This window comes from Leopardus geoffroyi, chromosome B2 (genome assembly GCF_018350155.1).
Source record: "Leopardus geoffroyi isolate Oge1 chromosome B2, O.geoffroyi_Oge1_pat1.0, whole genome shotgun sequence".
In the NCBI taxonomy this organism is placed as follows: domain Eukaryota; kingdom Metazoa; phylum Chordata; class Mammalia; order Carnivora; family Felidae; genus Leopardus; species Leopardus geoffroyi.
The window spans coordinates 40,748,577-40,772,144 of record NC_059332.1 but is presented as its reverse complement, the minus strand read 5'-3'; the positions used below and the strand labels follow the sequence as shown (position 1 = coordinate 40,772,144).

Sequence of the window (23,568 nt, the reverse complement as noted above, 5' to 3'; positions counted from 1 at the left end):
CGGGTAGCGGGAGCACCTTACTTATGCTGCGCGAGATTTTAAGGGGAAGGGACGCAACAATTTCCCCACACTGAAAAAAAGCATGGTTTAACTTTCCCTTGAGCAAAAACTACTCTCTTGTGTTGTGGGCCCTTCAAGAGACAGATGTCTCAGACCCGACTCGAGGTGGTCTGTTTAGCCGGCCACCTTTGGTTCACGTTCCCTCGGACCGGGAGAGAAGCCTGGAAACGCTGGGGTCCCGCGCCGGACCGACGGGCGGCCGAGCCCTTGCGGGACCCGGGGGCCGTCCCGCTCTCGCCCCCCCCTGGCGCCGCCGAGGTTTGAACCCTAGGCTCGCCTTTCAGCCCGCGCCCTGCCCCCTGCTCGCAGCTGCTCTCGGTTTGGGTGCAGCGGTTTCCCCCGCAGAGGAGGAGGAGGAGACAGCGCGAGGAGCGACTCCCGGCTCGGGTTTCCGCACCAATGCCGAGCAGCCCCGGGCGGCCCCCGGCGGCCGTCCCTCCTCCCCGGCACCACGTTCCACAGTCATGGCGCGCGAGGAGGGGCGAGCGCGCGCCGCCGCGGCACCCGCGCCCCCTCCCCTCCCCTCTCGGCCCCGGCTCCTCTCCTAGGCAACCTCCCTCCCCGGCCTGCAGCGCCGCGGAGATGGAGACCCCTCCCCAGAGAGCTGCGTTTCCAGCGCCGTCTGCAGCACCCCCTCCCCGCCCCCATCGGGGCGGAGGGATGGAGCCGCGCGCTTCGCGAACCTCCAGCCCCTTCCCGGGAGCCCCAGCCCCTCTCCCAGCCCCACCGAGCCTGGGTGTAGTGGGGGTCGGCACGGGCCCTCTCCCCGCACTCCACCTAAACCTTAGCATCTTTGCAACCCCTTAAAAAATTAAGTGAACCCTCCCCCCCCCCCCCAACCCCCGTCGTTAAATTGCAAAGCGCGTTACAATAACCGGGACGGCTACGCAGGAAGCAATCCTGCACTGGTCCGGGTCTAAGGCGGCAGCTTCCCGGCCACGCCGCCTTCTCCCGGGCCTCGATTTTCCGGTCACGCCGGAGAGTCCGCCACACCCCGGGGCTGACAGGTCCCGCGCGGGGCCGCAACTCGGTCTGCGTCCCCCGCCCCATCCTCGCCCAGAGTCTCGCCAGCCTACAAAAGGTGCAACCTCACGCAAATGCAGAGCACACAAATAAGGTCGGCTGCGCATCGCCGGGGAGGTTGCGAACAATGCGCCAGGCTGCCCGCGCCCGCCGAAGCGCGGCGCCCGGAGGGACAGGGGGCGCGGGTGGGGGCCGCGGCGGAGGACCCGCCGGCCGCGGCGCTGGACACCTTACTTCCTGCTTCCCCGCCCGCGGCCAGACCCAGCTCTGCGGAGGGATATCTCTCCCCTCCTCTGTCCCTCTCTCCCTTCCCCCGCCCTCCCCCTTTTTGCTTCTGCTCCCCCCCCCCCCCACCCCGCCTTTCTCCTTTTGCAAGAAAATAATTTGACAGTCGATTTGCTGACAGGGGAGGAATTTGCATCCTGGATTAAAAAAAAAAAAAAAAAAGGCCGAGAGGAGCTTGGGAACGGTTGCTAGGGGTGGGTAATGGGTGAAAAAAGGGGGGCGCCGGGGAGCGGGTAAGGAAGGTTAAGGGAGGGGGCGAGGGTGGGGAGCAATGCAAAAGGTAAGGCCAGGTTACCGCGGCTCGGCCCCGAGTGGGCTGCGGCCGGGGGAGGGGCGAGAGATACATATGTATTTCTGTCTCCCTAGCACACCCCCTTCCCTCTAAGCGATGGCTGAGAGGCGGTGCATGCAGATGGGGAGTAAGTTTCCTGAAGGGGAGGGTGGATGCACGCGCGCGGCCCCGCGCTGCAAATTTCCACCGGGGAGGGAGAGTGGCTGGATGCGGAGAGTTTGGAGTTGCTTGCCGCGGAGGGCTGGAAGGGGAGCAGGGCCGGGAAAGGGGGCTGGCGGGCGCTATATCTGGGAGTAAGTTTCCAGGATCAGGAGAGCCTGCACGCTTGCACGCTAGTAAGTTTCTGGTTGGGGAGGGCGCGTGGGGAGGAGGAGAGGGAGGGGTGCATGTATATAGAAGGGGGGAGGGGGGAGCAGATTTCCTGCGGGGAGGCTGAATGCATATGGAGAGTAGATTTCCTGAAGGGAGGGTGGAGGCGTAGACGGACCGAGTAAGTTTCTTGCTGGGGTGGTGGCGGAGGTGGTGGGTTGGTGCTTTGGAAACCCGGAGCTTCCTCCCCGGGGTGAGGGAGCATGCTGTTGGGGGTGGGGTGGGGGCGGCGCAGGGCCCTGTTCCCTGCTGGGGAAGGGGCTTGCATCTGGGGAGTATGTTTCCTGGCGGAGCGATATTTGTTTACAGGCTGAGGGCAGTACTGTAAGTGAGTAGCGCTTCGAGAAGGCGGCTCTGACATAAATTAATATTGAAATTACTCCATCAGCTCTGCTCGCCCCCCATCTCATCCCCCAAGCGGAGTGTGGTCTTGTCGGATTGCCCATGCACTTGTTGCAGAAACAGCCAAGGTAGGCAAGAAGCTTATTAAGTTTCATTTAAAAAAATTAGTTGGGGGATGCTCCGTGAGAAGACGGGGGAGGGGAGGGAAAAGTCTCCCCCCCCCCCCCAACTTCTTTACTTTCAGTATGTTAGCAGGGCCTTCTTACTGCTTCCCTTCTTCGCTCTTCCCTCTGCGGGCTGTCCAGCATCCCAGCCAAGGGGGAGGGCTGAGGTGGGCGTTATAATTGCAGCCCCCGCTTAAAGGGTGGTGGTGGTGGGGCTCGCAGTTGGAGGTTGTGATGTTATAAAGCCTTCATTCTTCCAGCCAAGAAACCGCAGGACCCTAGGGATGTGCCTTTGGGGGTTTTTGACATGATGCATATATGTATGTATATGCGCTTGTAGGCTCTTTGGGGGCTGGGTACTCCCCCAAGTTACAGTGGCCACCAGGACGAAAGAAATGTGTAAAGGGGTAGACTTGCCCCTTCACTCCCTAACTTCAGTTTGGGAGACTGGGAAGTTACTCCTGGTGGGCTGAAGAAATAGATATTTAAGAACAACACAAAACCACGTATTCACTGGCGGAGGCCAAGAGCACCTGGCGGGCAGCGTCCAGCATTGGGCTGGATGGAGCATGTGCGCCTGCCATCCTTAGGTTAAAGAAAATGACTTCTGGTTCCTCCGTGTGCCTTGGACTCGTCTGTTAGAGCCAGCTTGTGGAAACTCTTCCCCAGACTAGACACGGCTTTGGCAAGTGAAGTGTTGCAGCGGGTTTGCTAACAGCCTGGCCTGGGCTGTCTTGGGAAGTACATGGATGGAGGTGATGCTTAGGAATGATGGATCCAGGGATGGCCGAAGAGTTTTTTCAAAAATGCCTCCCAAAAGCCGGCTGGGTTCACTTTTTAGCAGGCCATGGAGGAGAGCTTTGAGAAAGGAGTTTTAAGTTGTCTCAGTTGGTACCGACCTTCTGCATCATTTACCGTTTCAAGAAAGCAATCTGGTGATGGAAAATGTGGTTTTTTGATGCCCACTGTAAGACTAACAGGCGCTACTCTGCGCTTAACCAGTTAACCATCAGTCTTGGCTTCTCCTTGCTTCTCTTTTCCTGATTTTCAGCCTGCTGGTTTCTGCAGAGAAGTTGTAGGTTTTGGCTGTCAGGTACCTTGATTATGCTGGGAATTTTCACTTCGCCAGGATAATTTTAGCACCAGGGATTCAAACCCAGGCATGTTTAGTAGGGTCAGGGAGTAAATGCTAGGTGTGTGGTTGACTAAAGTTGGTTAAGCTTTGTGCGGTTCTGTAGACAGGCTCAATTGTAGCAGGGGAAAAAGTGAGTTAAAAAAAAAAAAAATTCCTCTCCGTGTTACTGATGTCCTGGACAGTGCTTTTCTTCTTTCCTTCTCGTCATCCGATTTCCAGATTGAGAATTTGATTTTTGGCAGCTTGAGAGCTGAGTTCGTTGGGAATTAGATATTATTGCCACTTACCAAATATTCCTAACTGGGCATTAGTTGAACAAATTTGCTGTTAGTTTTCTCTGCTGAAAATCTTAGCCGGAATGGTGTATATGCTGGAAGGGTAAACAAAATCTTTATGTGTGTTTATCCCAGGGTAGTAGAATTATTTACATGCCTACCCTTGAAGCCTAGAGCACTCATTCAGGTTTTTTTTTTCCCCCTACGTTTATGAGATTTATTTTATTGTCTTGCTTTGGCCATTAATCAAGTCTCAGTAGCTTTTTTTCCCCTCTTTTGCTGAGAATGTTCTCCTGGTAATAAAGGTTTGAAAGCCCATGAATCATAATTCATTCTTTTTAAAATATTGTGGTGATTGTCACGATTTGATTTATAGGAATTGATACTGGGAGTGACACGCCTCTTTGGGCCCCGCCCTTTTAGGCATGTCCATTTTCGCCAAAGGATTGTTTAGAAGCCAGCTTGACATCTCAAAAAAAAACCAAAAAAACAAAAAAACACCCAACATTTCCCTTCTGCTTTATGGGCATTGAGAATATTAATTTTGCAGGTTCCATAGTGAACATGGGTCTTTTCACAGCTTGGTAAGCAGGCTTCCACATAGCAGGCATGTGTTAATATCACATAGCATTTATGTGAGCTTGCTGTGAAAACAGTTGTTCTATGAACTGTGTGGAAAGTACTCAGTTTTGCCTCCTTTAACTCGCTTGGGCCTGTGGTTTTTATTGAGGTAAGAGCTTTCGTTGTAAAAGAGGGGGCTGCTGCTTATATAATAAAATGTGTGGCCACAGAAACAAAGCTTATTTAGAAGATTCTTTTTCTCCTCCTTTGATAGTTGGTCAGAATGACCAAAAGCATTGATTTTTTTTGGAAAGTATAAGGGTTCTCCTTCAAGTTGATTAATCAGAAAGTGTTAAAATTGTCTTGCATTCGGTAGTTGGCCCAGTTTACAATATTTTTAAAGTGACGAAGAACTTTTCAGGTGGGGGGGGATGTCACTATAAAGAAAAGTGGGGAGGGTATCAGTTTCTAGCCATTTCTGGGTTTTGGACTTTTTGTCTTAAAAATGCAGATTCTGTCCATGAGTTTCTTCCATCTCTGAAATTTCTGTGACTTGGATCTTGTGGAGAGAGGTCTCAAAAGGTCTCGACAGGCTCTTCCTGGGCCAACGGCCAAATTGCTTCACGGACTAGGACGAGTTGATTAACTTCTGTTTTTGTCTTCTCATGGAGAGAGTGGATTTGTACCTTGGCATTCCAAAAAGGACTCTTGAGTAGCCTGGTAATTTTGACCACCAAACACAAGGAAATACTTTCACGAAAGTCTGCCACTGTCTTCAGAAAAAAAAAAAGTGCACGGTTGTTTCCCAATTATATGTGCTAATAGAGCGTGGGGCACATAATCCCAGGCACCCAAAATAATTTCAGTTAATCTTGGAAGTTTCCCCTTCAGCCAGCTGGTTTACCTGTCTAATTATGCTTGGTCAAGTCCAAGGTTAATTGAACTGTTATTCCCAGGCCACAGGAGGAGGTAGGCTTGGGGAAGAGTGGGACACCAGGAAGCTGAGTGTGGCTTTATCCACTTTCTGTGGAGAATTCACATGTGGGTAATTGGGATTTGGTCATATGTTTGTGATAGAGTTCATGATGATGATATTGTAATACTGTCATTTCTAGGATATTCTGTATTTCACCATGGGCATTTTTTTGGGGGGGAAAGCTCTTGATGTTTTTATTGACTTTGAACATTGACATGAAAAGTGAGGATCCAGACACGTGGCTCAGACCCTAGGCAGTACAAATGGATGCTGGTTGTTCTCTAAAAGCCGTTGAATTCAGCTCATTTTATTTATGACCTCATAAAACTGTGTGATTTAGGGAGAAGGGAGGATTAGAATCAGCTGGGATCTTGTGGATTAATAATATTTCTGAATTTGCATGTTGGAGGGGAACCAGAGAAATAAAGGGGAAAGTAAAACATAGTTGATTTTTTTTGTGGGGAGAGGGCGACAAGAGTCGCTGACAAGAGTGGTTATTGGCATAAGCTTGTCAATGAAGATGCTGTGGCATTTTAAGGAATAGTATGGTCCTGGTAACAGAAGTGTGATCCCCGTGGCTCTCTTAATAAATCTTTTCATCTGGGTTAAAGAAAATGCATAACAAAAAGACCTTGTGATATTTTTTTTAAAAAGAATTTCTAAGTACTTATGGTATCTGCTTGTAAGGTCGTCTGGTTAATCTGGGTTTGCTGAGGAAAAGGATGCTTTTTGTTTTTTCCTCCTCGAAGACAACAAGCTGGGGATGGGTGGGTATGGCCAGCTAGTGGGCTCTTGGTGCAGCGACACTAAAAAAAAAATTTTTTTTTTTGATGGAGAGGAAGGGGAAAAAGAACCTGTGGGCCTAAATGGCAGCGATAACTCTGGGCTTCTAGAAGATAACAATTATTTATTTTCATGCCGTAACCGGATCTAGTTTAGTACATTCAGCAGCTACTTACTGAGCACGTCCTATGTGCTAGGCACTGGCTTAAGGTTCTGGGAATAGGTTGATAATTAAAACAGACGTCATCAACTCCCTCTTCCCTTCCCCCACCCCCACCCCTAGCTTACAGCCCAGAGGGGGTGGCAGACGTGTACAGAAATATATATTGCAAAATGTGATAAGTGCTTTGATGAAATCCCAGGGAACAGTGACCTGGACTTACTCAGCTAAAGTAGCCTAGAACAGGCACTCTTAGGTTTGTCAGAGAGCACCAGGCGGTGGGGAGCCTATGTGGAAGGATTTTGGTTTTGGAGGGGGGAGGGGAACTAAAAAGAGGCACAGGCAGACAAGGGGGATGGAGAGAAGGCAGCGTGAGGCGAATGTGAGGGACTCTGGAGGCCTTGAGAAGGTTGGGTTTCATTTGAAGTGTAGTGGGAAACCACTGAAAGTTTCCAGTGGGAAGTGACACCCTCAAGTCTTGATAAAGGGGCTTGCTGCGGTGGAGGGGGCAGGTGTGGGGTCGGAGAGCTGGCCAGGTGAGGAGGAGGAGGAGGTGACAGGGAGTGGAGGGAGCAGGTGGGTGGAGATACACTTTGTAGGTAGAATGGGCAGGATGGGCAGGGTTGCTGGTGGGTTTGATGGTGGCTGGGGAGGAGGAATCCAGGATGGCTCTGGGGGGTTCTGGCTTGAGCATTTGGGTAGATGGGTGGTGCTGTTTGCCCAGATGGGGAAGATTGGGAGCAGGAGGGGAATGGAATCAAGCTATTTCTGTTTGGGCCCTGCTAAGTTTGAAATGCCTGTTAAACTCAAGGTGGAGATGACAGGCCGGCAGTCTGACAGTGGTGTCCAGCACCAAAGGAGTGGCCAGGCGAGAGATAAAAATGTGGAAGCCATCAGCCAGGGGGTGGTATTTAATTCCAGGGGACTGGGTGAGATGTCCTAAGAAACCTAGAGAGAGAGAGAAGGAAAGGCTGTGTGTGTGTGTGTGTGTGTGTGTGTGTGCACGCGCGTTTGTTGGGGAAGGGGTGGTGGTTGAATGTTTCATGAGGTTAATAAGGCCAGAAAAGTCACCCCTGGATTTGGCAAAATGGAAGCCACTGGGGACTTTTCAAAGAACAGCCTCAGTGGAATGCAGGGGATGGGGGGTGGGGAGCAAGGTTGGAGGGGGTGGGCAGGGCACTAGGAGGTAAGGAACTGGTCAGCACGTGTAGACAATTTTTTGGCAAAGGTTGATGGTGAAAGGGGGGCAGAGAAATGGAGTGGGGGCTGGAAGGACGTGTGCATAACGGGAAGCGGTTTTTTCGGGTCCCGGTGTTACAAATTTTGAGCTAATGGGAGAGATCTTGGAGAGGGGGGTGATTGATGAGAGCAATGGGTGAGGTCAGGACAGCTGACGAGAGCCCTTGAGAAGGTTTCAGGAAGATTTGGCCTTTCCCTGCGGGGAGGAGGGTAGGGGGAGGGCCTTCCTTCCTGACCAGAGGGATAAGACAGGTGTAGGTGAGCAGGAGGTGAGGGAGCTGTACTCCGTCATGGGGTGCTCTGGGCTGAGGCTGCGCCCTCCTTGGGAAGGGGTCTGGACTCAGGACTTGACACCAGCCAGAGACTTTGAAGGGTTAAGACTGCATCAGAAAATTGTACTGCATATTTCTCAACATTTGACTGCATTACTGAGCAGTACAGAGGCAAGCGCGGATTCTTTCGCTTGGGGAAGAGTCTTCAGTGAAAGTAATTTGGGCCTCACGTAAGATTTATTTGAAAACTATCATTGGAAAAAGACATCTGTGATTTTCAGCCCTGTTCAAAAGTTGGTGGGCACTGTCTCATATGTTTTGAGCAAGAAGCTCCAAGAAAGAAAAAAAAAAAAGAGGCCTCTCCTTCAGGCTGCCTTTCACAAAAATATGCCACAGACTGCCAGCCTGGGTGGTCCCCAACCGTGGTGTCTGCATGGGAGGTGGGTGAGCAAGGAGGGACTCAGAAGACCCGGGTTGGGGTCTTCTGGTTCAGCACCGTCCTATGGCTCTGGACAAGGCGGCTTCTGGGGCTGTCTCAGCATCTGTAAAAAGAGGGTGACCCCATGTGCCACCTCTCCTCTCAGGAGTTGCAAGGATGCAGCCAGATAATGTATGGAAAGTGCTAAGTAAACTGTAAGAGGCCTCCTCTGTAGGAAGACAGCAGCGAGGTGAATTGATCTTCGGTCAGATCTCCTTTTCAGATAAAAAAAACTGACGACTGGGAGGGGCAGAGACAGAGGGAGAGAGAAGATCCCAAGCAGGCTCTGCACTGACAGCCGAGAGCCCGACGTGGGGCTCGAACTCACAGAACCGTGAGATCATGACCTGAGCCGAAACCAAGAATCTGTCGCTTAACTGACTGAGCCACCCAGGTGGCCCCAGTCATTTCCAGTTTTTAAAAAATATTTCGTGCTTTTCACGTAATCAGACCTCTGGCCTCTGAGCCCTGGAGGGTGATGCTTTATTTATTTATTTATTTATTTATTTATTTATTTATTTATTTTTGAATTGATTCGTATTATGGAAAAACGTGAAACGTAACAAAAGCAGACAGACTAGGGTAATGGAGCAGTTACTGAGGGGTTTGCTCACCTGTGGATAATGGGACTTCTTGTATTTGTATAACAAATACAACTTGTCAGTTTTGAGAGATCAGTGGAACTGATATCAATTTGGTTTCATAGAGAGGGGGAAATAATCAACGAAAAATCAGAGAGAGAGGAAATGGATGCCATCGTTGAAATGACTAGTGTTTACCCAGCTTTTTATTGGTCCAAAGCCTCTTCGGCGTGTCTTAGTTTATCTGACGACAGAAACATCAGCCATCGGAGGTGGATACTCTCATTTTGCAGCCGAAGAAAGTGAGGCTCAAGAAGCAGGATTGAAAAAATACAAATAAGTGATTAACCCAGAATCACATGTCCAGCTAGCATCCAAAGCCCCGTTTTAATGCCAGAATTTGAATGGTCTCCAAACATTGTGCACCTTCAAATAGATATTGCTATGAAGTATTAAATAAGAGTATGGTACAGAATATATGCAGAGGACTGTGGACACCAAGATCACCTGGGAATTTCGGGCTTATAAGTCCCAGTGACCTTAGTTGGAAACACTCAGATGATTTTAGCATGTTTTGGGCATTACATTTTTTAGAGCTCGAATCGTCTGGCTCATTCTGGAGCACACAGCTTTAAGGCTGCCTCATAATTAAAGCCAAAACTTGACTTTAACAAATTGCATGGCTGTTCTCCATCAGCCTCCTACCCTTAGCCCTGTCCTTTCTGCAGGGCCCCTCAGTGGAGGAACCTGAACAATCGGTATTCGTTTCTAGATAGCCTGGCCTCCATTTCCAGGCTCCAGCTTTGGACACACTGGGCTCTGAGCAGGTTGCGATCCCAGAGAGCTTCCTGAGGGCCCCTGGTCATCACAGAAGCTACGCTGAGGGCCTCTCCTTGTCTTGGGAAACCACCTTCAATCTAACTTATTTGAAAGATGTTTTAAAAAAGACAAGAAAAAAAAGTTGGGAGTTGATGCCCAAAGAGTTTTAATAGGGGTGTCTTTTGAGCTCCCTCTGATGTTCTCACAATGGGAGACATCAAACTCCCTTAAAATTCAACTCAAGGATACCCGTAATGAGGCTGATTATCAAGTACTGGGGCTTGTTCACTTTTCTTTTTTAATTGGGTGAGCACAAGTGAGCCGAGGGGGTTTTCTGGGGAGCCACAGTAGGTAAGGATGTTTAGAGGCCTCTCTCCTTTGGGAGTCTCAGCTTCTTTAGAAACCAGTATGGAATTCAAACAATTTCACTGTGCGTATGCTCATTCCTTAACTCTTCCTTGAGGGCCCTGTGTGCCTGGTCCCGGGCCAGGGCTGTGGGCTGGGCTAGAGAGGGGACTCACTTGGGCTGCCTCAGCCCTTGCTATTGTCATACTTACCACCAGGTGTCTTTCACCCCTTCTACGCTGCCTTGGGGAGGGCAGAACTGGGTCATCACTCATTTTTTGTACCCCCAGCACCTGGCACAGAGGCTGGCACTAGTTAATGCAGTATACATGCTTATGTATTTAAGAATCAACCAGGTTTTTTCGGTTTTTCTTTTACTTCTGGTTTCCCCCCCCCGCCCCCCCCAGGTCCCCCATTGGTTCTTATTGGAGGGAGAAATCCAGGCCTCTCTGCCCCCGCCAGGGTCAACCCTTGCAGCCACTGAAGGAGACCGGGCTAGAGAATGTTTCCTCCCCCCGCCCCTTGCCTCTCGTGGCCTGGCAGCCTTTAGCTGGGGTGGTTTAACTGAGCTCTCAAATTCAAGTGCAGCCCCATCCCCCATCCTTTTTAATAAGTGACATTTTGTTAAATCAGTTATTCGAGGCCTTATCTATATTTCTGTCTGTGCTGCCTTAGTCAAAATAGGAAAGAGAGCGAATATTAGATTTCTTTACCCGCCCCCCCCCCCCCCCCCCCCCCAGTTGGAGCAACTCTACGTAAGATTTCTGATGGGGCGGGGGTGATGTGTCCTTGAAGAAGTAAATGCTGCGTGCAGAAAAAATGTGGAGGGCTTTGACTTGTAGCGAATGCTGTTTTTCAGCAGCTGTGATTTTTCCATTTTTCTTTTTCTTTCTGTTTTGATTAGCGGAACTCATTGTGCTCCAGGGTTGGGATTGCGTTGGGGGAGGGCGCGGAGGGAACAACATTTACTGGGAGAGCCGGAGTTGGGGAGGAGGAAGGAGAGAAGGGATTTATTGAAAATATATGTCTACTTCTGCTATGATAAAGCGGCAGGCATGTAAAAATGCAACGGGGAAATCATTATTGTGGTAATGTAGGCAGAGCTCCGCTTTCTCATTAACAGAGCTTAGCTCACGTGGAGGAGGGGGCGGCCAGGCTGCTTTGAGAGTTGGGGTATTCAATAATAGCAGAAACTCAGGGGATTGTCTCCACCACCCCCCCTTGCCCACCCCCTTTGGCTGCCTTCTCCTTTCTTTCTCCCAACAGTTTGTAACCTTTTTAAAGCTGCTTGTCGGATTGCACGGTCTCCATTGTCACCCCGCCACCCCAAAACGCTGTAAGGACTGTTTAATTTTTAAAGTTGGAGGCAATGAAAATAAATTTTCTCTTGGGAACTCAAGGAGAATTTTGGCAACACACTGTGAGTCAGAGATTGGATTATATCCCTTGCATCCCGGAGAGCACCAAGAAGAGCCTATTTAGGGGCTCAGGAATTTGCATATGCTGTGGGGTATCCAAATGAGGGTTTCAAATTGCTTCAGGAGTAGTTGCTGCTGTTTATATAGAGACCTTACTGTGTGCCTGGCCCTGTGCAGATGTGTTAGTCACTTCAGCCTTATAGCAGCTGTAAGAGGCAGATGTGGTGCCCACTTTATACTTGAGGAACCTGAGTCTCGGGGAGGGGGGGTGCGGTTTCAGCACCTTGCTTAAGGACACACAGGTGCCGAGTTGCCAAGCTGGTCTCCAGACCCAGGACTAACTCCAAAGACTGGCTAATTACCTTCCCTGTACAGACATCAGGATTCTAGGAACCTTGGAGGGGCCCCTGGGTGGCTCAGTTAAGCGTCCAACTCTTGATTTTGGCTCAGGTCATGATCCCGGGGTCGTGGGATCGAGCCCCACGTTGTTGGGCTCTGTGCTGAGCCAGAGTGTGGAGCCTGCTTCAGATTCTTTCTCTCTCTTCCTCTGCCCTTCTCCCCCACCTGTGCTCTGTCACTCTCTCTCCAAATAAATAAATAAATAAATAAATAAATAAATAAATAAATAAAATAGATTCTAGGAACCCGGACAAAATAGTGAGAGCTACCACAAGGCCTGCCATTGACAGCTAAGGGGTAGAATGTTCAGATGTTCGTGAGAACCTTTCCCGAGCCCCTGGACAGAGCTGAGGAAAAGATCAAGGTTAGTGGCTCACATCTTTGATAGAAGAAGTGGGAGAGTGCCCTCTTCCCCATTCCTGTCAGGCTACAGTGACTGTGTCGGTGCTGGCAACTTGGTCATCAAGCATTATTGAGTGCCTCCCATGTGCCAGTGGCTGGAAATAACCAGGGCAAGTAAGAGAAGGAGTTCAGAATCTGGTAGGGACAGCTATGAGAACGTATAAATCTGATACACAGTGCTGCCTGCCTAGAAAAAGACCACATTTCAGAAGTAGTAAGTGGAAGAGACTGTGTAGAGCAGCCAGGGAAGTCTTCAGAGAGAGGTGGTACATGGGTGGTCTTCAGAGAGAGGTGGTACACGGGTGGGGTTGTGTGGGTTCTCCGGGGGATTGCCAGGTAGGTCGGGGGAGGGGGAGCGACTAGCAGATAGCATGGTGAGTATAGGAAGCTACATGTAATCTGGCCTTACCCATCTCCCCTTATTTTCCATTACCTTCAGTTTAATGCTCTAGAACTGTGCTATCCAATATGGTAGCCACTAGCCATGCATGGCCATTTAAGTGTAAGTTAATGAAAAATCAAATCAAATAAAAATTCAGTTCCGTAGTCGCACTAGCCACAGGTCAAGTGCTCAATGGCCACATGTGGCTGGTGGCTACCATATTGGAAAACGTACGTGTAGAATGTTTCCGTTAGTGCAGAAAGTTCTTTTAGGTAGTGCTGCTCATGAACTTTGCTCTGAGGCTTCTTCTTCATGGAAGGGTTCCTCCTTTGGCCCTTACCTGGCTCACTCCTACTTCTCCAGAGGCCTTCCCCGAGCACTCCAGGCTGGATTGCCATCCCACTGTCTATCTGGATTGCAGTGATCCCTTTCTCTGGCTGTCTGCCTAAGGAGACTTTCAGCTTCTTAAGGGCATGAGCTAGGTCGTGTTCATCTTTGTGCCACGTGGTGTTTATCATTGTGTCCCCAGCACCCAGCCAGGGTCTGGCACCTATGAAGTTGTCAGTGACAGTTGCAGGGGATGAGGCTGGAGAGGTAAGAAGGGATTGGGCTGAAATGGGATCTGATACCATGATATGAAGCTTAGCCTTGACCTGGTAGGCAGTAGGGGAGTCACAGAGGGTTTGGAGTGAGGAGAGGTGTGTGGGGAATAGGGACAAGTCAGATTTATGTATTAGAAAGGTCACTCAGAGAGGTATGGAGGACAAGCTGAACCTGTAGGCCAAGAGATCAGTTAGGAAAGTATTGGAAGTACAGGAGCAGGAAGGTAAGGATATGCACTCTTAAGCTGTGCCCGTGAGTTTGAAAGAGTAGCATCGCTGTCTTGCCAAGTCAGGGTTTCCTACCATTTCTGTTTCCATTTTGGATGCTCTCATCGGTTTCTAAGGCAAATTACAGAAAGCCTTCCCTTTCACTTGTTAGCAGGTGTTAGCAGCTTGTTAGAAAATATTAGCAGGTATGAGGAAGAAAATCACAATTGTCTTTAATTCCTCCCTGTTAACATTTTAATAATTTCTTTCCAGTACTTTTTCTAGGCAGCATAGTCTGGTGATCAGTAGTTTAAGTTCTGGAGTCAGTCTGCCTGGGTTTGGATCCAGGACCCTTCACTCCATGGAAATAATGGGTCTGGGTGAGATGAAATGAGGTGATACATGTAAACATTTGGGGTGGTGCCTGGCAGTTAGTAAGTTCTCAAAAGGGTCCCTCCGTCCCTTTCTACTTGGAGGCCCCCAGCCTTGTTCTCCACTTTTGTAGATGGGTTGCGCCTCCCCCCCCCATCGTGCCCTGTGCTCACCTGTTCATTTCTTTTCAGGGTACATTTTACTCTATGTGGTCCCATGTCTGAACCCTTGTAGCAAATCAGAAGCTCAGAGCACAGAGGCTGGGGTTTCAGCTTTCTGTCTTCTTTGCTCCGTGACTGATTCTCCTCTGAGGACACTTTTGGGGGCTTAAATTTAAGAAGCTTGTAGGGAGTTTTGCAAAGGAGTCTGGGAAGTAACTGAGATCCATGTAGGCTCTTTTGAGATGGTTAAAAGGAACCAGAATGGCAGGGTTAGAGAAGCCTAAGAGGATTATTTTCTTTAGGAAGGTGACGCATTGTGCTCTGGCCATGGTGACCTCACATGGTGCACGTTCGGGGATGGGATACATTTAAAAACATGACAGCTACCTACTAAGCGCAGATGCATGTCATCATTTTACATCTATGACCTCACAGCAACTCCATGAGGAAGGCGTTATTATACTCATTACACAGGAGAGGAAATGGAGGCACAAAGGGATGGAACCGGCTTGTTCAAGGTCTCGTGGCTAGTAAATTGCAGAGCAGGGATTCAAACCCAAGAATCCCAGATCTGTGTGACTGTGTAAAAGTGAGTGCCTCCCATTTAGCTTTACCAGTCAGTGTGGACCGAGTTTTATTCAGAAATGTGTCTGGTATGATACAGAGGAAGGGGCACCACACCGACCCTGGGAGGGTATTCCCGGATAGCGGCGTGACGCTCAGAGCCTCATTTCCTTTATTCTCAGTACCTTTGCTTTACTGGTTGACAAGGTTTATTGTAAGAATCAAAGGAGATAAAGGATGCAAAAGTGCTATGGCAGATAATAAAGCCATATACTTCACTCTTCTGCATAATTGTTTTCTGGAAGAACGAAGCCCTGTGGTGGCTGAGTCCCAGTGCGATATCGGGGTATGTGTGTGTCTCGCAAATCCCCCGTTATTAACTTCCAGGCACACTTGAACCTGAACATGCTCTTGATTTGGGCGAATGGTTGGTGGCTGGGCACACGATGGATGGATCTTTGACCAGAGCTGGAGTGCTCTACATGATCTTGGGAAAGTCACTTCACCTTCCTAAACCTCCCTCTTCTGAGATGGTCACATCTACTCAGATGGGTCGTTGGGAAGATTAATGGCAGAATGTGTGTATAAATCAGTGCCTTGTCAACCAGATGGCGACATGTATTTGTGCAGTGGAAGTTATGGACTCATGGTCTGTTGAGTAGACTCTTGGCCCATCCCCTTTCACGGTCAGAATGTCATGGCTCACTTTTACACAATGTTCTCCTGCCGTTAAGACCTGGAGAAGACACGATTCAAAATTCCTCTGGAGCTAAGACTTTTCCACTGAGATTGTGTAAATGACAAGTGAAAGTTCATAAAACTTTTTAATTTGGATGGGAAGGCTACAAATAGTGTGTGGTGATTATAGAGAATTTGGAAAATATTAGCAGGTGTAAGGAAGAAAATCACAATTGTCTTTAATTCCTTCCTGTTAACATTTTAATAATTTCCTTCCAGTATTTTTTCCAGGCAGCATAGTCTGGTGATTAATAGTTTAAGTTCTGGAGTCAGACTGCCTGGGTTTGGATCCAGGACCCTTCACTCCATGGAAATAATGGGGCTGGGTAGGAGAATTGAAACGATACATGTAAAACATTTGGGGCTGTGCCTGGCAGTTAGTAAGTTCTTTTTTTTTTTTAATTTTTTTAAATGTTTATTTATTTTTGAGAGAGAGAGAGAGAAACAGAGCATGAGCAGGGAAGGGGCAGGGAGAGAGGGAGACACAGAATCCAAAGCAGGCTCCAGGCTCTGAGCTGTCAGCACAGAACCTGATGCGGGGCTTGAACTCACAAACCGTGAGATCATGGCCTGAGTCGAAGTCGGACCCTCAACCAACTGAGCCACCCAGCTTCCCCGAGTAAGTTCTCAAAAGGCATAAGCTATGCTTTAAAAAAGCACTGAGCTGGGGCACCTGGGTGGCTCAGTCGGTTAAGCGTCCACCTTCAGCTCAGGTCATGATCTCACAGTTTGTGAGTTCGAGCTCCACATCACGCTCTGCGCTGACAGCTTAGAGCCTGGAGCCTGCTTCGGACTGACTCCCTCTCTTTCTGCCCCTCCCCCACTCATGCTCTGTCTCCCAGAAATAAATAAAAAAAAAATAGTATTGAGCTAACTTTGAATGAGACTTTTTCTTACAGTTTATTTTGAGAGAGAGAGTGAGAGAGACAGCATGAGTGGGGGAGGGGCAGAGAGAGAAGGAGAAAGAGAATCCCAAGCAGAGTCTGTGCCCCTTGAGTGAGATTTAATATTCATATCTTGCTCATTAAATATTGTTTGAATTTTTTCATAGTTTTTTTAGTATATTCTCATATGGATTCTATGTTAAATATTTATGGAGTACCTACTGTGTACCAGGCACTGGGTCCCGTAATTTATTTAACTAATTCCTATTATTAGAAATTCAGCTTGAGTAACCTGGGTGGCTCAGTCATTTAAGTGTCTGACTGTTGGTTTCGGCTCAGGTCATGATCTCACAGTCCGTGAGTTTGAGCCCCTTGTCGGGCTTTTGCACTGACAGTGCAGAGCCTGCTTGGGATCCTCTCTGTCTCTGTCTCTGTCTCTCTCAAATAAATAAATAAACTAAAAAAAAAAATTGGGGGCGCCTGGGTGACTCAGTCATTTAAGCATCTGACTTCAGCTTAGGTCATGGTCTCATGGGTTCATGAGTTCAAGCCCTGCCTCGGGCTCTGTGCTGACAGCTCAGAACCTGGAGCCTGCTTCAGATTCTGTGTCTCCCCCTCTTTTTGCCCCTCCCCTGCTCACACTCTGTCTCTCTCAAAAAAAAATAAACATTTAAAAAAATTAAAAAAAATTTAACGTTTATCATTTTGACTATTGTAAATAACGCTTCCGTGAACATCCTTGTTTATAAATCTTTGATCACATCTCAGATAATTTTCTTAGGATAAATTCCTGGAAAGAAGAATTACTATGTTAAAGATAGTGGGTGTTTTCAGGTTCTCAGTAATGTTTCCTAATTGTTTTTCAAAACATTTTTCATTTTTTAAAATATTTTATTGTTTCAAGAAGATTTTAAAAATTTATTTTAGAGAGAGAGAGAGAGCGAGCAGGAAAGGGGCAGAAAGAAAGGGAGGGAGGGAATCCCAAGCAGGCTCTGTGCTCAGTGCAGACCCCCACAAGGGGCTCGATCTCATCACCCTGAGATCGTGACCTGAGCTGAAATCAAGAGTCAGCAGCTCAACCAACTGAGCCAGGTGCCCCAGGGGAATCTGAATTCGAACTCACAATCCTGAGAGCAAGAATTATATACTGTACCAACAGAGCCAGCCAGGTGATCTCAAGTTTATTTTGAGAGAGAGAGAGAGAAAGAGAGAGAGAGAGAACGCTCACCTCCGTGCATGAGTCAGGGAGGGGCAGAGAGAGGGGGAGAGAATCCCAAGCAGACTCTGTGCTGACACACGGGGCATAGAGCCAACTCGGGACTCAAACCCACAAACCTCGAGATATGACCTGAACTGAAATCAAGAGTCAGACGCTTAGCTGACTGAGCCTCCCAGTCCCCCCTCTTGAAAACATTTTTAAAGATGAATTTTCATTCATACTGCTAGTGTGTGGGAGTACTGGCCTCACTTCATCCGCTCTAATAGTATTGTTTTTCAAAAAAGGGTAATTCTTGTGTAGCATATTACCCTTTAAACCATACGCCACATTACTTCTCTGGGGCTCAGTTTTTTTCTTGCTGTAAGGTGGAGTACAAATGTCTCTTGCATGATAACCACTGTTAATTAATTTAGCAAAATCTTTGGATTTCTGTTGTGGAAAGGCTGGGCAAACGACCTGAATTATTATCAAAAGTACTTCTTTCCATCGAGTCAGAATTTCTTCATGCTTATCAAAAGACTTTAGGAGTGCTTTTGTCTCAGTACGCATAGAGTGTGCGAACAGTCGTTTCCTGCCCAGGGCACAGATTCTGGTTTGTACTGGCAGGTGAACAGCGTTCTCCGTATGAGTAATTGTTGCTAATAATTGACTGTGGAATTATGGGGAATTATGGGATTTTATTATTTATCTATTATTTAGAGTCAAGTTGGTTAACATATAGCGTAGTATTGGTTTCAGGAATAGAATTTAGTGATTCGTTACTTATGTGTGACACCCAGTGCTCATCCCAGCAAGTACCCTCGTTGATGCCCATCACCCATTTAGCCCATCCCCCTACCCATCTCCCCTCCATCAACCCTGAGGTCTTGTGATTTTAATTCTCTCTGTATATTAAACCCCACAAGACATGGACTTCAAAAGTCAATAATAATTTAGATTAATCCACTTGTTTACTCTTTTTGGTATTCTTCATTTCTTCCTGTATGACTATGCTCATGCTCCCCTCTCAGATTAATTTCCTACTTTCTGAAGAAACACCCCCTTAGTTGTGTGTGTGTGTGTGTGTGTGTGTGTGTGTGTGTGTGTGTGTGTGGTGAAGGATGCCTGCTGGTGTCACATTCTTTCAATTTTTGTCTGAAAATGTCTTTTTCACCTTCATATTTGGAGGATATTTTCACTGGGTATAGAATTGTAGCTTGCCTTTTTTTTTTTTAATCCTTTAAGGATAGCATGCCATTGTCTTCTAGCTTCCTTTATTTATGTGAAAAAGTTATCTGTCAGTTTTATTGTGTTTCTTTTGAAAGTAATATTTTTTTCTCTTTAGCTTTTTTTTCTAAAGGTTTTATTTTTTTAAAGTAGTCTCTATGCCCAATGTGGGACTTGAACTTACAACCCCAAAATCAAGAGTCACATTCTCCACCAACTTAGCCAGCCAGGTGCCCCTTTAGCTTTTTTTTTTAGCAACTTTATTATGATGTGCATAAGTGTGGTTCTCTTTGTATGTATCCCCCATGGAGTTTGGAGTTCTAGAATTCATGGCTTGATTTTTTTTTTTTTTTTTGTCTGTTTTAGAATATCTGGGGGGAGTTACCTTCAAATATTGCTTTAAAAAAATTTTTTTTAATGTTTATTTATTTTTGAGAGAGACAGAGACAGAATGTGAGTGGGTTAGGGGCAGAGAGAGAGGGAGATGCAGAATCGGAAGCCGGCTCCAGGCTCTGAGCTGTTAGCACAGAGCCCGACACAGAGCTCGAACTCACGAGCGGTGAGGTGAGATCATGACTTGAGCTGAAGCCGGATGCTCAACCGATTGAGCCACCCAGGTGCCCCCTTGAATATTGCTTTTGCCCCATTATTTTCTCCTCTTCTTAGACTCTGCATAATGTTAGACTCTTTTGTGGTATCCTACATGTCCCTGAAGCTTGTTTTTGTATTTTCTGTGCTTTAATATGAGTATTTTTTTCTACTGACCTATCTTCCAGTTCACTAGTCATCTCTTTACTGTTTATTTGTCGTCAAGCCCATCCAGTCAGTTCTTAATTTATTTGGTTTTATTGTTCATAAATATCTTATTTATAAAATGATATTTTAAAATTGTTGTTAATGATTGTATTTTTCTCTTGGTTTGGTCGTATTTCTTGATGTTCTTGGTAATTTTTGTTCAAATACTGGGCATTTTAATTTTTAATGTTTTATTTATCTTTGAGAGAGAGCGAGTGTGTGAGTGGGGGAAGGGCAGAGAGAGAGAGGGAGACACAGAATCCGAAGCACGCTCCAGGCTCTGAGTTGTCAGCACAGGGTCCAATGCGGGGCTCGAGCTTATTTACTGCAAGATCATGACCTGAGCCGAAGTTGGAAGCCCAACTGACTGAGCCACCCAGGCGCCCCAAATACAGGGCATCTTAAATGGAAAATGGAGTGGATCAGGATGTTGTATCAGCTTAGTTCTTTTAAGGCTGGTCTGTTTGTGGTCTGCCCTTGCTTTTAGAGCAGGTGTTTTTTAAGGTCCCTCTTCCTTGGTAGGCCCTGAAAGTCATGATTTGTCTCTCTACCACTGTGAAACTAACAAAATCTCTGCTTAGCTTTTCCAGTCTTTTAACAGCTTTTTTACAATTTTTTTTAACGTTTATTTATTTTTGGAGAGACAGAGACAGAGCATGAGCTGGGGAGGGGACAGAGAGAGAGAGGGAGTCACAGATTCTGAAGCAGGCTCCAGGCTCCGAGCTGTCAGCACAGAGCCCGATGCGGGGCTCGAACTCATGAACCAGGAGATCATGACCTGAGCCGAAGTCGGCTGCCTAACCGACTGAGCCACCCAGGCGCCCCTTAATAGCTTTTTTGTGCCTGGATTTCTAGGGTGTAGCCCTGTACACACACGGCTTAGGTGTCAACAAATACTTTGAGGGGAAATTGCTGCAGAGTATTGGGCTCACTTAAGAGCGGGTCACTTATCCTTAGGATCTTGGCTCTCAAAGCCTGGATGTCTTTATAGTCTTGAACTCCAGCTTTTGACTACTTGGTACAGAGTGAAAGCTACTGCAAACTTTGACTTGCTGCTTTTTACCTCACTGTTGGTTATAGCAGATCAGCAAATATTCTGGGTAGAAATACCAGCTGCTGATAGACACCTCACTGAGCTTCCCTTTCTTCTAGGGACATGGTTCTTCTGTCCTAGCTGCCTTGTAGTCCCACATCTTCGAACAGTTATTATTGTTATTATTCTTATTTTGTATTTTACCTACCTTTTACAATTGTTCTTTCTATACAGGAGGGTTGACTTAATAGCAGTTATATCATGATAGTTGAAAGTGAAGTCTAGTTTTTTAATCCTTTATCATTTGACATTTTAGGTACTTTGTATGTCCTTAAAAATTCTTCATTAGGTGATTTTTAATATCTGCACATAACTTTCTGATGGCTCCTAGGATCTGCTCAACTATATTTCGGTTGTTGGATAATTAGGTCATTTACCATCATTTGCTTTTTAAAATAATGCTGCGGGGCGCCTGGGTGGCTCAGTCAGTTAAGCGGCCAACTTCAGCTCAGGTCATGATCTCGCGGTCTGTGAGTTCGAGCCCTGTGTTGGGCTCTGTGCTGACAGCTCAGAGCCTGGAGCCTGCTTCAGATTCTGTGTCTCCCTCTCTCTGACCCTCCCCCGTTCATGCTTTGTCTCTCTCTGTCTCAAAAATAAACGTTAAAAATAAATAAATAAATAAAAATAATAATAAAATAATGCTGCAATAGAGGCATGTGGGTGGCTCAGTCGGTTAAGCGTCCAACTTCAGCTCAGGCCATGATCTCGTGGTCCATGAGTTTGAGCCCTGCATGGGACTCTTTGCTGACAGCTCAGTGCCTGGAGCCTGCTTCGGATTCTGTGTCTCCCTTTCTCTCTGCCCCTCTCCACTCATGTTCTGTCTTTCTCTGTCTCTCAAAAATGAATAGATGTTAAAAAATTTTTTTTAAATAGTGCTGCAGTAAGTGTCTTTGTGCCACACATTTTATCATATTTTATTTTATTTTTTGTTTATTAAAAAATTTTTTTAATGTTTATTTATTTTTGAGAGACAGTGAGCACAAGCCAGGAAGCCACCCAGGCACCCCAGCATTTTATTATATTTTAAAAGTATGGAATTGGAATTATCAAGAGTTGAAAATATTAATTAGTAGTGATTGTTTTCATGTATAGGTCATGTACAAAAATAAACATAGATCTGTTCTCTCTCAGATTTTTTTTTTTTTTTTTTTTTAGTTTATTTGTTTCTGAGAGAGAGAGAGAAAATGCGAGCAGGGGAGGGGCAGAGAGGGAGAGAGGGAGAGAGAATCCCAAGCAGGCCTCAAACTCACAAACCATATCATGACCTGAGCTGAAATCAAGAGTCGGACACTTAACTGAGCCACCCAGGTGCCCCCCTCTCAGAAGGTTCTGAGAGAAGTTTTCCTTTATCAAAAGTGTCTTTATTTCTTTTTTTATTAAAAAAATTTTTTATTGGTAATGTTTATTTATTTATTTATTTTTTTCAACGTTTATTCATTTTTGGGACAGAGGGAGACAGAGCATGAACGGGGGAGGGGCAGAGAGAGAGGGAGACACAGAATCGAAAACAGGCTCCAGGCTCTGAGCCATCAGCCCAGAGCCTGACGCGGGGCTTGAACTCACGGACCGCGAGATCGTGACCTGGCTGAAATCGGACGCTTAACCGACTGCGCCACCCAGGCGCCCCGGTAATGTTTATTTTTGAGAGAGAGAGAGAGAGGCAGAGCACAAGTGGGGGAGAGGCAGAGAGAGAGGAAGACAGAATCTGAAGCAAGCTCCAGGCTCTGAGCTGTCAGCACAGAGCCCAACGTGGGGCTCAAGCCCACGAACCGTGAGATCATGACCTGAGCCGAAAGTGTTTTTATTTCTTTAATGAGGCGCCTGCGTGGCTCAGTCGGTTAAGCATCCGACTTTGGCTCAGGTCATGATCTCACGGTTTGTGGGTTCGAGTCCCGCGTTGGGCTCTGTGCTGACCGCTCAGAGACTGGAGCCCCTTCAGATTCTGTCTCCCTCTCTCTCTGCCCCTCCTCCACTCGCATTTGTGTGTGTGTCTCTCTCTCTCTTAAAAATACTCATATAGGGATGGGGAGCCTGCTTGGGATTCTCTCTCTCCCTGTCTCTCTGCCCCCCCCCCCCACATACATGTTGGCTCTCTCTCAAAATAAATAAATAAACTTAAAAAATTTTATCTCTATCTGCCTTATTAAAAGACAAGTAAAAGTATTCATATAGTGCTTACCATGCAGCAGACATTTTTTTACATGCTTTATAATACTAATTTTCATTCTCCTAAGAGCCTTAGGACACAGGTACTAATAAAGATAGTGGTTTTAAAGATGAAGAATCTGAGGCCTGAAAGGGTAGATAACTTGCCCAGGGTCACACAGATAACTTGTCCAAGGTCACACAGCCTGTCAGTGGCAGAGCTGAACCACGAGTTCCTGCTCTAGAGCCCATGCTTTTAGCTTCTAGAACCCTCTACTACCTGGAGGTGATTGTTCTAACTTATTCCTTCCTTTCTACCCATTTTAGCTTATTCCAGAGCTTCCCTGAGCCTTTTCTTAATTGGCCAGTTTTTTTCTCCCCCCTCTGCAGTGTGGTTGCTGGGGGATGAGTGAGAACATGGGGGCAATGTGGGAGGAGAGGTGCCGTGGACAGAAGGTGCTGTGGGGACCGGGTCTGTGCTGTGGCAGCTCACTTTATAGGTTGACCAGGTAGAATCGCCTGGTGGCTCACCGCGAGTCTGCTGGGGATCCCTGGTGTGGAGGTAATGACGGGGAATTCTGCTTCCGCCTCTGGTTTCTCTGGCTCCTGTTAGCTGGGCCACTGCTTTCGTAGTTTACAGAGGAAGAGTAAGGTAATCCTTTTCTTCTCTCCCTTCTTCCAGTGCCACTTAACATCAGGGTAAGGAGTAAAGAGGTGCAGGGAGGGCTCCCTGCTGATGAGAGTATCAGGGCAGCTCCAGGGTTGCAGGGATTGGAAAGATAAAGTGCTGGTGCTTTGGACCTTAGGAACTGCAGGATGTGG

General features: G+C 47.2%; 1 protein-coding gene across 15 annotated transcripts in view; it reads left to right on the top strand.

Moving 5' to 3' along the window:
- Positions 1-917: 917 nt before the first annotated feature.
- Positions 918-23,568, top strand: part of TRERF1 (transcriptional regulating factor 1) — a 208,907-nt gene continuing 186,256 nt past the window's right edge. For 3 of the 15 annotated variants that reach the window (XM_045498216.1, XM_045498230.1, XM_045498227.1), the window contains exons 1-2: positions 1,806-1,995; positions 2,418-2,499. The gene's annotated coding sequence lies outside the window, so the exon portion shown is untranslated. The other 12 variants (XM_045498226.1, XM_045498231.1, XM_045498225.1 and 9 more) reach the window with 9 other exon arrangements.